This window comes from Dermacentor silvarum, chromosome 8 (assembly GCF_013339745.2).
Source record: "Dermacentor silvarum isolate Dsil-2018 chromosome 8, BIME_Dsil_1.4, whole genome shotgun sequence".
Classification (NCBI taxonomy): Eukaryota; Metazoa; Arthropoda; class Arachnida; order Ixodida; family Ixodidae; genus Dermacentor; species Dermacentor silvarum.
In genome coordinates, this window is record NC_051161.1 from 108,050,492 (window position 1) to 108,063,893 (window position 13,402).

The window sequence follows — 13,402 nt, forward strand, 5'->3', positions numbered from 1 at the left end:
ATTACACCATCTTCCCGCATACTACTGAGGGTTCCTCAGTAGTATGCGAAGCAGCCATGGGGTCGACTCAAGGTAGTTTTATCAGCTGTATAAACTTGGACATGCAGCAGCACCAGCAACGCGCAGAACTGTTGTCGACGCCGTCGGCGTTTTGCCCGCGTTGGCACCGAACGCGCGCAAAGTGGAACCGTAACCGGAAGTGGAACCGGAACCGGGAGTGGAACCGGAACCAGGAGTGGAACCGGAACCGGAACCGGAACGCCATCTTGTGAACAGCTCATAAATCTACAGGTGGCTACATACTACATCGGAGGAAGGACAGACCCACGCCCTAAGCAGCTTCGCCCCTAAAACGTTGCCGATCTGTTGTAAAGGCTGCTGTGAACATGTCAGCCAAATATTACTGCACTGCATGCAGCTGGGTATGTAGTGTTTCGGGTCAAACACTTCGAAAAATAGCGTGATGCGCCTTCCATGAGAAGAGGTTGTCCGACACTGTCTACTATATTGGTGTGTTTGTTAAAGAACAGCACCCCAAACAATAAAACGCCATTACAATTACCTTCTTAAACGTGAAATAATGAACTCTCAACTGCATACAAGACAGCCAAAAAAGAATGTGTGCAATATTGCACAATGATTTAAAACATCTATACGGAATAAGGATAGTAGATCAGCTGTATAAACTCAGACGTGCAGCAGCACCAGCAACGCGCAGAACTGTTGTCGACACCGTCGGCGTTTTGCCCGCGTTCGCACCGAACGCGCGCGGCGTTCATGACTATTGCGGGTGCCTCTGGGGGCGGCTCGGATTTTTTCGACAATATCAGAACGGGACAGTCGTGGAGCAGCGTCGGAAATCTTTACCACCTTCTCGCCTCGCAACGTTTTTATATAAATACGCATTTGTTGTCGCAGCTAAACATCGCCTACTCTCCCTTCCTCCCGTCCCCCCACGGCCTTTCGCGCGACGAAATAAGTCGTGTTGGCTCTCCGCCGTGCGTTCGCTTCCCGTGAAAGCGCGCGTCCCTCGCGCGCTTGCGCACGCACGTACAGCATACGGCGCGCGGCGATGATTTCATCGCCGCTGGACTCTATACGGAACCTCACGGCGACGACGACGGCAGAAATCCGCTTGGAGTGTCCATATAATTGCGACCGCAAGTACACATATAAAGGTAACAAAACAAATAAACTCATTAGATATATTGTAATAATAGGCCACCTGGTACTTTAGGGCAAGTTTCTAAAGGAACAGATCAGAAATTGGTCACTCAAATTTTTATGACTCCCATAATTTTCATACGCAATTCCATTTGTTTGTGGACACATTGTCTTGAGGTGCCTTTGTCACCTCAAGGGCACTAGTAATGCGTACCAGTGGCTGCAGGAGCAAATAATCAGCATTTTTTGCGCTTCTTACGTGCAGTGGACGGCGACACCTAGAATGCCTGTGCACGAGGTGCAGGCGCTGACGTTGATGGTCCTGCGACCACAAACTCCTCGTCTGGCCCCTCCAACTGCTCGACCTCCAATAGCTCTGCTTCGCCAAATGCACACTAATCTTCCAGCATCTGTGCTGCCGCGGGCCTTTGCTCCTGCGCGTCCTGGATTGCTCTTACAAGCTGCTCCTGGCTGAGGGGCTTTTCGAAGTTACCCGATATGCTGAAGCAATTGAATTAAAAAATGTGTTCTTGTTGGATATACTTTTGCCTGTACATATGTTCTTAGCAGACGGTTTTAGCATTGTCAATTTAAAGTTCATTAACTATAAGTACAACTCATCCTTCTCTGAATAGTTACTTGAGCAAATGAATAAATATTCATCTCAGAAAAGTAACATGACTAGGGTTCGTACACGTTCAAAATAAATGTCCTGCTTCAGAACTGGGGGAGTTATTTGAACATTCAAAGTAATGAACTCCGCACCATATGCCATGGACACTGTCTATCGGGAAACGATCCTAGATATTTTCTTCTGAGAGTGTCGCAGTGTCGCCAAATGATTGGAATGGGGCATGTCCATGAGCGTCAATGGAAACCTTGTTTATATCATTATTGTAATCGTGGAGCTAGAGGAAGCCGGGCCACCATTTTGTTGTTGGTTCCCACCACAGCCATCATAGCTACATTTTCGGGCGCTAGGCTCCTCAAAGTGTCCGGCGGAAAATAAGTTTCATGCATTTAGCTTTAACATGACGTCTATATTTGGCTGAAGTCTCGCACTACTAACAACCATGCGAGAAAGCTATCGACATAATAACATTGGAAAAGTTCACTTTACAACGTCACCTAAACAGATTGAAGTGGTTGTGCAACTCGGCAGCTAGCTTAGCTGCAAAAATATGCATCTTAGAAGGAAATTTTACTGTTTGTGACTGTAAGTACAATTACGGTTTGTTACCCGCTCTGAATTATGACCTTCGGCATCCTTGAAATCCTACAACTGTCTTTGGTGTTTGGTCCAATCTTCAGCATGAACACTCGACACAGAACACTTTAGTGTCACTCTTTTGTAGTTATAAAGGTCATTCACTATTATAGCACATCCTTCAATTGAGTGTATCAGACATTTCTCGTACAGTAAAAAGAATGAACGCTTTAAAACTGAAGAAGCAATGCTGATGTTTGTAATCCCTTATATAAGGTATCCCCACTGATGACCAAAGCAATGCTAAAACAAGCTAAATATTTGGATGTTCAGAAAAATGTTTGAGTATAATATCTGCACTTGGGACTGTGCTATGCACGCAAAAGAAATGATATAGCACTATTTAAAGATAACGTATGCTTGAAAAGCTAATGATTGTCGCAACTTCCAACGCTAGTGCGCGGTGGTGACTCCGTCTGTTCAGAAGAGTAGCTGCATTTTACCATCCATCGAGCTTAGTTGACCCCTGGATATTTCAAATCATAAAATACCTGGAACTCATCAATGCTTCACTTGTCACAGCTGATGCTGAATCCCTGCAAGTTACAGTTATTCGGCAAACTAAACTTATCATGTCAGACCTTCTGCTACAAGGTGTGCAGATTTGAGACATAATACCTCTCTAAGACACACAGAAATACTTTGTATAGTTTAAAGGAGCGGTTGGTGCTACGACGAACGAACCAGCGACATCCACCTCTTCTCCTCCCTTCTTGCCCCTCGCACACGTGGTGCGCCCAAGAGTACGCGTTCTCTCCATTGCCTTCCAGCGCCAAACGAGCGAGCAAGCAAACAAATCGGAATGAAGAGGCAGTGCGCTCGTTCATCCTGTACCTCTGCGCCATTCGGATGCGTGAGGGCTCACGCGCTACGATCCCTTCACCCCCCCCACTTATCCGTCGGCTATTCGCAGCTTCATTTACCCTTGAGCACGTGCACATTCCATTGGCACGTCTTCTCGCCTTCCCTTGGCGAAGTCCGACCTACCGTCATACCACCGACCTACCAGAAAATTGGCCGAACGAGCCAAAGAAACATATTCGCTTAGCAAAACCGAGTATAAGAAACGCTGCTGTGAGCATAATGAAATTCAATACTAGGGTACAAGGATACGGCGGGAACCAATTAACCGGAATTGGGAGCGATAATGAAATGCCTCGTTTTAAATCGAAAGTAAAAAAAAATTAAACAAATTACGAACAACCAGGCAGCGGAAATTCCTACTTTATTGAGCACCGGCTTCCCTGCAGCCCTATTGTCGGCATCAGCTGCCCATCCGTAGTTTTGCAAGGCGTCACTGACTATTTTCAGCTAAGTTGTGTATGAATTTGTATGTTCTTTTTCATAACATCGGCATATAATAAGATTCCGTACTACGCACGTGGTGTCACACCCTCATGTAGGTCGTCTTCAAGAAGGATTAACTGGGTCTGCATTCACAAGGCTTTTCGTTCATAAATGCTCTTTGCCATTAGCCGAAGAATAATCGAGGGAAACATGGTTTAGGCTATCACTTGCCTATTGTCTTTAACTTGGCTCCTCAAGGGAAGATGCGAAATGAAGACGGCGTGTTGTAGTTGGAGATTCTGAGGTCAACAACAGTCAATCTACACTATGGGAAGCCCTATGTGAAGGAGCGAATCCGTTGCTTCTACAAAGTGACGAACAGGGCGAGTGGTTATGGACTAACGTTAAGCAAAGCTCAAGAAACACAAAAAGACAAGGAACAGAGGACGAGCATTCTACACGAGGTAATTGGCCACTTCGTGAGCAGTGTTCGCGTGTGTTGGAGACTAGTTACTACGGGCTGCTGTAACAAAGACAACTCGATCACTCTAGCATGTTTTTGCAGTAATGCAGGGAGGTGCATGAGACATAATGTGGTGTGTTCTTCTTTCTGGGGTTTTAGTGGCAAAACCAGTTCTGATTAGGAGGCACGCCGTAGTGGAGGGCTCCGGAATAATTTTGACCAACTAGGTTTATTTAACGTGCACTACTACGCAAGCACACGGGCGTGTTTGCATTTAGCCTCCATCGAAATGCTGCCGCCGCGGCCACGAATCGATCCTGCCACCTCGTGCTCAGTAGCCCAACGCCTTAGCTGACTGAGCCACCGTGGCGGGTACCGCAGTGCGTTATGTTCACCAGAGGGATGAGCGATTGTATTATGAGTGAGCCTCGTAAAAGGGCAGACATGCGCCTCAGTGAAAAATTATGAAACATCGAGAAAAAATAATTTCATCCATGCTTAACATGCACGCCTGACAAAATATTATGCCTGAGAGCAAGTAGATGAAGGATAAAAACTTATATATTGCATTATTGAACTGAATTGAAATCGACCCGTCGTGGTTGCTCAGTGGCTATGGTGTTATTGGGCTGCTGAGCACGAGGTCGCGGGATTGAATCCCGGCTACGGCGGCCGTATTTCGATGGGGGTGAAATGCGAAAACACCCGTGTACTTAGATTTAGGTGCATGTTAAAGAAGATGGAGGCAAAAGGCGTAGCGCATCAGAAACAGGACACAAGAGGAAGAACACAGACACACACGTTTAGCACCAAACGTGTGTGTTGTCTGTGTTCTTCCTCTTGTGTCCTGTTTCTGATGCGCTACGCCTTTTGCCTCCATCATGGTATACCGACAAGCCCAACGTGCAACGTTAGTAAACCACGTTAAAGAACCCCAGGTGGGCCAAATTTCCGGAGTCTCCCCCACCACGGCGTGCCTCATAATCAGATGGTGGTTTTGGTGCGTAAACCTCAAGAATTTTTTTAAAAGTTCAAATCGGTAATATGTGAATCTATGAGCGGCGGCTCTGTAATAGATGCTAGGCAGTCAGACGTAATCATCTCGCGCTAATGCAATAATATCAGCTCGAATGAACTTAACAAGGTTTCGACATACAGAATTCGAGGGCTCAAAAGGTCAATACCCCGCATTAAACCGCCGATAGAGTAGCGTAAGACTTATCATAAAGAGGGGGGGGGGGGGAGAGGATACGATGAAACCTATTGGAGTATCAAGCTTGGCAAACTGCTGAGTATTCATAAATGCACACCATTGCCATTTGCAACAGGGACGAGCAAATACAACACAAAACAGCATGTGTCCTGCGTTCTCATCTCTCGTCTTTCGTGTAAGCGGTGTTCTTGCACTATCGAGCTGCTACACGATGATGCTTTCTCGGGAACTGAGGCACGAAGACACGACGACAGCTAGAAGGAAAAGGTTCAAACTACGAAGGAAAGAAAGTAAAGAGAAAGGAGGCAAGGGGGAAGTATCACTACGAAGGAATGGCACATAGTAACATTGACCTGTGTGCAACGATACATAGCTGTTGTTCGCACCAATTTGCGCAAAGGCGTTGAATGATTGATTCACGCCTAAGCGGCAAGAACGTTGCAATCACGGAAAATCGTATCGCTTGGGCACCGTTTGATGCCTGAAGAATTTTACTTTATTTTGGTTCCTTATTCAAACTTAAGCGCGCATAAATCACTGTCTATGCGGAAAGGTTTTCCTAGCGCAGGATTTCCCTTATGCTGTGTGTGCGCATGCAATGAAGCTATTGCCCCCCCCCCCCCTTCCCCTGCAGTTTTGAGTCCCCGCCATCGACTTCACTGTTGCGAAACCGTAAAGCCTGGTTCCAAACACAAACTGCAAGAAATAAAGCAAGGTGAAGGGGTGGCCCGGTGCCTGCTCGGGAGGTGCAATTTCGAAAAGGGTACGTGATTTTCAAGAAGCGTTTCGGCTTATCGTTGTCGAGATCCGCACTTCCTGCTTCCGCCCCCGTACCTACTTTCTGTAGTGATTTATGCACCCGCTCAACCTTAATGTTCGCGTTCTCCACAACGCAGAGCAGGTGGTGACGACACCAGCGCCGAGCTTATTTCTTCTTTTTTTGTGTTTAATGTCAACAGAGTGCAGCCACCTGTGATAGCTGCCGTCCCGAAAAGCCCCTATGGCACCGGAATACTATCGTCTATCACAGTACCTTTTCTGATGGCCTGCTTCTTACCCAAAAGTTCGAAAAATTCAATATTCATTTCCTTTTACAGTATTTGAGACAGGCGGCAATTTTCGTCTTGGCTAAAAAATATTTGTTCGGTGCTCTCTACTGCTTTTAAAGCTTACATTACTCAGAAATAAAGGTATAGCTTGCGAATGTCTTTCGCAGATGTGAGAAAGTTGATCTGCGAAAAGCAACTCAACGTCGTAAGTCCTCGCCTCAAGTAAACCTCCAGACAGTCGCTTTTGTAGTTTGCTGTAATGTGGAGCAGGCTATCAAATTTGATTTCCTTCCTAATTTTGAGTGAAATGTTATATTGGTAAAAAGCATTGACAGATCGTTGTGCCATGCACAAGAATAGCTTAAGTATTAATAAAAAAGCAATAACTTGACAATTCGCGAGACCACCTGCTTTCTCTGCGGACCGTACACGTAGGTTTTGTTTGTTCAGGCTAGACAATATGCGCCTCAGTGCGAACATCGACTGGATTTGTATCTCTGCATGGTCTCCACTCCAGACGCATTGTTCTTTATAGCCTTGCAGACACTGGCGCTAATATAGCTAGAAGTTCCGCTGCAGATCATGTAGTTCAATCGCACACTTAGGCCTCTTTGAATGCACCTTCGTGCACCTTCGTTACGTGCTGAAACGGGTTCCCGGTGCAATCGGGGTGTGGAATTGCTGTTGCCGTTGCTGTCCATCTAGTGTTGCTGCGCTATACACCTAATAACATCTTAGGAACAGCGAGCCATATATGGCTACGCGACAACCGTATGCAGCCGGCCGTAGCTAAGGAAAATGATGAGTGCCGTGAGCACAAGCTAAGAATATGCTGGCGCACCCAGCCTGAGTGTTCATGCGAACCCGCCGCTTCCCGGGACCATTACCACCATAGCTAGCCGCTCCAATAGATCATGCCCCGGTGGCTCTATTTAGTCGGCTATGTCGACATAATTGGTGGCTCTGGACGGGATCCAAACACCTTACCTTCTGATGTCGCCGCCTTACTTCTGCTAGTAAAAATTATGTTTTCTATACCAAAGGCCGTCTTTGTATTAGGTGTGGTTGTACTGCTTCGGTTGTACGAACTGTGTGTTGCACATCGCATTCCACTCTTAAAGCGAAACTTAAGCGTCCTCTAATTTTTTTCCTTGTCGTGTTTCCTTCTTTCCCTCCCCGAGTCCGACCTACCGCCGTACCACCGACATACCATGAACACAGCCGAAAGATCCTAAGAAAGCTATTCGCGTTATTATGAGATATATGTCCAATGGCATAAAGGCTCACACTATGCTCGATGTGCTCAGTGCAGGGGATGTCTGCTATGGAACTGTGGGGAACAACAAAAATTACAGCAAGAATATAAAAAAAACTTCATTATAATTCAAGAGGCATTGGCCTCTTGAACGTCACCTCATCATGATGCTATAATAAGAAGCTATAGGAGAAATTTTTTCACACGAATACATTGTACGTAACATGTCTGAATCGTGCAGAGGTGATTGAGCTTGTTCTGATACAATGTCACAGTATCTATAGAGCGATATAAAAGACGCAGTAGCCCTACTCCAAGCTCTCGGTTGTAGGCCTAATAGTGAGAACGTAAAGCAATCTACGTGGCAGATTAGCGATAGATGATCGGAAGGCTGGTGGCGCATGTGATGAGAAAACAAGGAATGATGAGAACCCCCTTGGGGCTATACGTATATATTCTGGATCCTTCGATGTTTGTATCTACCCGCTCACTGTCTCATTGTGTTCATTGCGCAAATCATAGCTTCCATAAATCAATCTAATGACATTCCAACAAGTGAAAAACATACCGGTAGTGATCCGGATTCACGCCTATTATAATTTACTGTGATAGGGCAATTAGTATCATAATTCTGGCCAAACAGCCCTTTATCTGATATGGGGGTTCACGTCAACGCTCTGTCGTTTGCGCAACTTGCCTTGCATTGGTTGTTTTACTTGCCGGTGGAAGCACACTGATTCTCTCAGGATATCTTCGCATTCTCGCAGGTCGCACCAGAGGCTGTCTCAATAAAAGGAACGACAGCGCCTGACAAGGCAACAGTGGCTGCCTTGTTTCTCTGTGTGGCGCAGTGGAGCGAGGGATCGCGTACGTCGTCCCTAACGTCGTTACACGGTACTTCCCGTGAACGTTTTCTGGCTTCCGAAATAAACACAGCCAATATGTCCCAGCGTGGCGCCTGCTTCCTAGACAAGAGATTGACTTGGTTACTGGATGAGACTCCGGATCCGAAGTGGCTTTGGGCTGCCTCTCTTCCACGAGTCCCGTTTATCGCTTAGAGACAGCGTATTCTTTTTCCCTAACCTTTTCACCAGCCTAGCTCGCTGACAATAAAGCGAAGGAATAAACACAATAAGGGATTCACTGTCGCTCTAGGTGCGCTTCTAGAGGGGTGGAATGCAAGAACACCCCTGTACTCAGATTTAGGTGCAGGTTAAAGTACATAAGATTTTACGAATAAATCCGGAGTCTCAGCATCTTTGCGTCCCTCCTAATCCACTGTACAGTGTTTGGACGTTAAACTCAACATATGTTTAAACTGCTAAATATGCTAAACACGCACACACTTGAGGAGGGCGGCTTCCTAGTTAGTCGATTGACAGCTCTGAGAGGTAATCAGCACTTAGTACGAATATTTGTGCGAGTGCCAGTGTTTGTGTTCAGAATGGAGAAGTATAAAAAAACATGTGCCGTTCTTTAATGAGGTTTCTTTATAACTATGTTCACTGATATAGCTCTTTTCCTTACGTGTTTCCTGTGTCCTTGTTTCTTTTGCGCCATAGCCCGTGAATTAAGTATCACGCCGCAATGTAACTCAAGACAATGTTTTGATGTGGCAATATATGTTTGGGAAATAATTTTTATATAAGCCAATGTTCCGAGAAAAAGTATGAAGGCCCCATAGCTCCACAAATTGTGTCGACAGTTACTCGCGCTTGTTATTATTATATTTGGTCTCTCCACTAGCCTCCAGCTCAATTCATTGAACCTCACTGACCCTCAATGAGACGTATTAGATATGAGCGCACTCAATCTAAAGTGAGCTGACCAATCAGTGGTTTACTATTGTTGCTTAAGAATGTTTGAAGTTTACCTTTTTGTCACGAGCCACAATGTAAACGAGTGACAAAATGTATTACGTCTTTTGTAAATTACTACTAAACTTCAAAACACGCAGCATGCAATAAAGAAATATTACAAAATTTATACATTGGCGAATGAATACGTAGAGAATTTTGCAATAACATCGCAGCTAAAAATGTTACTGAACTGTAAAACACAGGAGTTTTCGCAGTAGCAGGGCGGGAAAGGGGAAGTATATTGCCCCAAGGACAATAACATCGCGTCCATACTGGCCTTTAGAATCAGTCCAAAAGCATGAGATTCCGGGCGAGCCGCTTGCGCTCAGCGCGCTAGTACCCGTCGTCGTCCTCTTCCCCTAATATTTAACATACTCCGGCGTCTGAGGTGGCGAGTTCTAAAGGGTACAATTTCTGCACAGGTTGGATCATCTGTGATCCACTGGGTATTTTAACTTTACATGCGCGGACGTTGCCATCTTTACTTTGGATGCAGTCACTCACTACACCAACCTTCCAGAACATTCTGGGAGCTTTGTCTTCGTGAATAATCACAACATGCCCTTCACTGATGCTCTTAGCTTTTGGTGCATTCCTCAAGTGAACTGTTCGAAGTGTCAGGACATATTCACAAAGCCATCACTTCTACAGTTGTTCCAAATATTAGCTGCCTGTGGACAGAAAACTGAGCCGCTCAGCATTTCTTTCTCCCCGTTCATCCGACGTTTTAGAATTAGACAGGAGACGGCTGCCTAACAAAATATGAGACGGGGTTAGAATGTCTCGCTCTTTAGGAGAAGAGTAAATGAAAGTTATGGGTCGGGAATTCACATCTGCTTCTGTTTCAATCAGCAAAGTACTAAGTTGCTGTAGGTCAACAGACGCCCTTCCCTATGTCTTGCGAAGGCACATCTTCACAATCCTAACTAATCGCTCCTAAAAACCACCCCACCAAGAAGCTCTCTCTGCAATAAATTTCCAAGTTATGCTGTAGGTATAGAGCAATACTGGCTGACTTCCTCTTTCCTCAACAACGTTTGCATGGAAGCTAGCTCGCGTGCTGCTTTCTTAAATGTGGTAGCGTTGTCCGAGTTTACTATTCGCGGTGTTCTACGTCTTGCAGAATATCTCTTGAAGGCCATTAGGGAAGCGTTTGTAGTAAGTCCAACCAGTTGTTCAAGGTTAATTGCTTTACCTGCTCACACGTGAAGAGCACTATGTACACTTTAACGCCACTGCAGTCTTTCACAAAAACTGGCCATGCAAAGTAAACTCCCGTAACCTCAAAAGGGCGCGAATTGCACACACGATCATGACGAAGAGGATCTGGTGGTGCACTCGCAGCCTTTAGTCGGAACCGAGCACAAATCACACATTTTCGAAGCACTCTCCTGACTGCGTGTCGCACTCCGGGCACCCAAAACCATGCGCGAAGTTCATTAGGGTGTCACCGACACAGCCATGGAGCACAGTTCTGTGCGCTTGCAAAATTACGAGTCGCATGACGGGGTGGTGGCACAGCAGCACAAGCGTCTTTTCGCTGTATGTAAAATTGGGGTTCTGAAGGCGTGTTCTAATCCTCTTGACGCCCTTTTCGTCGATAAAGGGATGCAGGTCTCTTATAGACGACGTCCTGTCGAGGTCTTGTCCCACTTCAAGTTGGGCTCTCTCTTTGGGATAGGTATCTGTCCGCATTTGCTTGCACCACATGTGCTCAGCATCTTGAACAGCAGTAGATGTAAGTGATGCTTCTGCATGCGACATTGGGGATCGACAGTTGTCCACGAAGCGTTTTACCCATGTTGTCACTCTTGCCATTCGTAACCAAGAACTAAATCTTTCGGCACTGAAAAGTGGTTCTCTTATCATGCTCACCAGTACAGGAACGTTTGATTGTAACTTGGAAGCAACTTGTTCGTCTTGCGGTCCAGAATTTTGAACGTCACATTTCGTAGGCCAACTATTTGCCGCACGTACAAGCCAGTTAGGTCCTTTCCACCACAGCTGGCTATTTCGAAGGTTTGTAAGAGAAAGCCCACGCGTCAGCAGATCAGCCGGGTTTTGTGTTCGTGGACAGTGATGCACTGGCGAGCATATAGAAGGAAGAAGGGGCTGTAACCGGTTGTCTCATGTTTGGCGGTGTTGTATGCGTAAGTAATAAAAAGTTGCAGTGGCTTAGCTCGGCTATGCCAGGATATACGTAGCGTTAGCAAAGGTTCAGCTGATTATTCTTAGCTTTCCTGGTTGTCTAGATTGTCAAGGATTAGCTTTATTGTCATGCTTACTGCTGCTCCAATGACACACACACGGTATACGTATTATGTGGCACATGTATTCATTCCTCCTATACGCTCAACCGCTAATTGCCAGGCAACTACTTCGGGATCCGATGAGTCAAGCTTCTCCGTTCTTCTGCGCTGTTGAGCAGCATTTGCGCTCTCCTTCTCCATGGCTATACCACACTGGCAAACGCCAGTCAGAAGCGCAGCGGCTCCAGCGCAGTGTCAGACGGCGACTGCTTAGCGAGCGCTTGCCGGCGCCAGTGCGTCTACCACGGCTACGATGTCACTCTTCTGGAATGCGCAGACCGGCGGCGGTGAGTCGCGCGCGGTGGCGGCGGAGTGCGCGAGAGGTGCCGGCTCCGGTGGCTCCGGTGCGCAAGCCGTGTGACATCACCGATCCTTGCGCATGCGCAGCACGGCTCTTGATGTGCCGCGCGAAACGGGCTTCGCTAGGCCAGTGTAGCTAACAATACAAAAGGTAAAACTTCATCCCAATTCTTATGATCGGACGCAACATACATGGAAAGCATATTCGTGATCGTTCGATTAGTGCGCTCAGTGAGGCCGTTCGTTTGCGGATGATACGGTGTCGAGTGCCTGAGCTGCGAGTCACATAAACGTAGAAGCTCTTCCACGATATCCGCTGTGAATGGACGTCCCCGGTCGCTTATAATAACACAAGGCGGTCCATGTCGCAGAACAATAACGTGAAGTAAGAAGAGCGACACTTCGGTGGCAGTGGCTGATGGTACAGCCGCCGTCTCGCAGAAGCGCGTGAAATAGTCGGCACAGACAATTATCCAGTGGCTCCCCTTGGATGACTGAGGTAAAGATCCTAACAGATCAATTCCAACTTGCTGAAAGGGCAAGCTGGGAGGCGGCACAGGTTGAAGGAGACCAGATGGGGGCAGGGGTTGGACGTTTCCAACGTTGGCACTGTGTGCAGCAGGCGACATACAACTCAACCGAATGTTGCATCCGGGGCCAGTAAAACCATTCGTGAATGCGATAAAGGATGCGCACAGTGTCTAAGTGACCGGAGGTAGGGTCATCGTACATAGCCTGAAGGATTGTTGGCCGGAAATGCTCTGGCACGACTAGAAGGAAGCGTGCACCCGTGCTTGAGTAGTTCCTTTTGTACAGAAGACCGTCAAGTATACAGTAGATGATTGTTGCAGTAGAACGGGCTGAAGTGAAGAGTGGCTCCAATTTGGTGTCTGTCCGTTGTTCTGCTTTGAACGCATCGATATCAGGAAAAGCGGCTGTCACAGAGTGTGATGAGTAGAGCGCGACGCAATGCGGTGACTTTTGTGGTGCGCGACACGGTGCGGTGATGCGCGACGGTGATATTTGTGGTGTGCGACAAGGTGCGGTGCATTTCAAACAAGAAGCAGACGACAAGGAGAGCGCGCGCCGCTCTACCGCGCCGCGCCGAAAACGACGACGCCGAAGACCGTCCGGCGCGTGAACACGCGGCGCAAGAAAACAAATCAAAAGAAAAACCCAATCCAATCACAAAATAACACGGAGCCTCGAGCACCCAATGAGAAGTCGACGAATCGA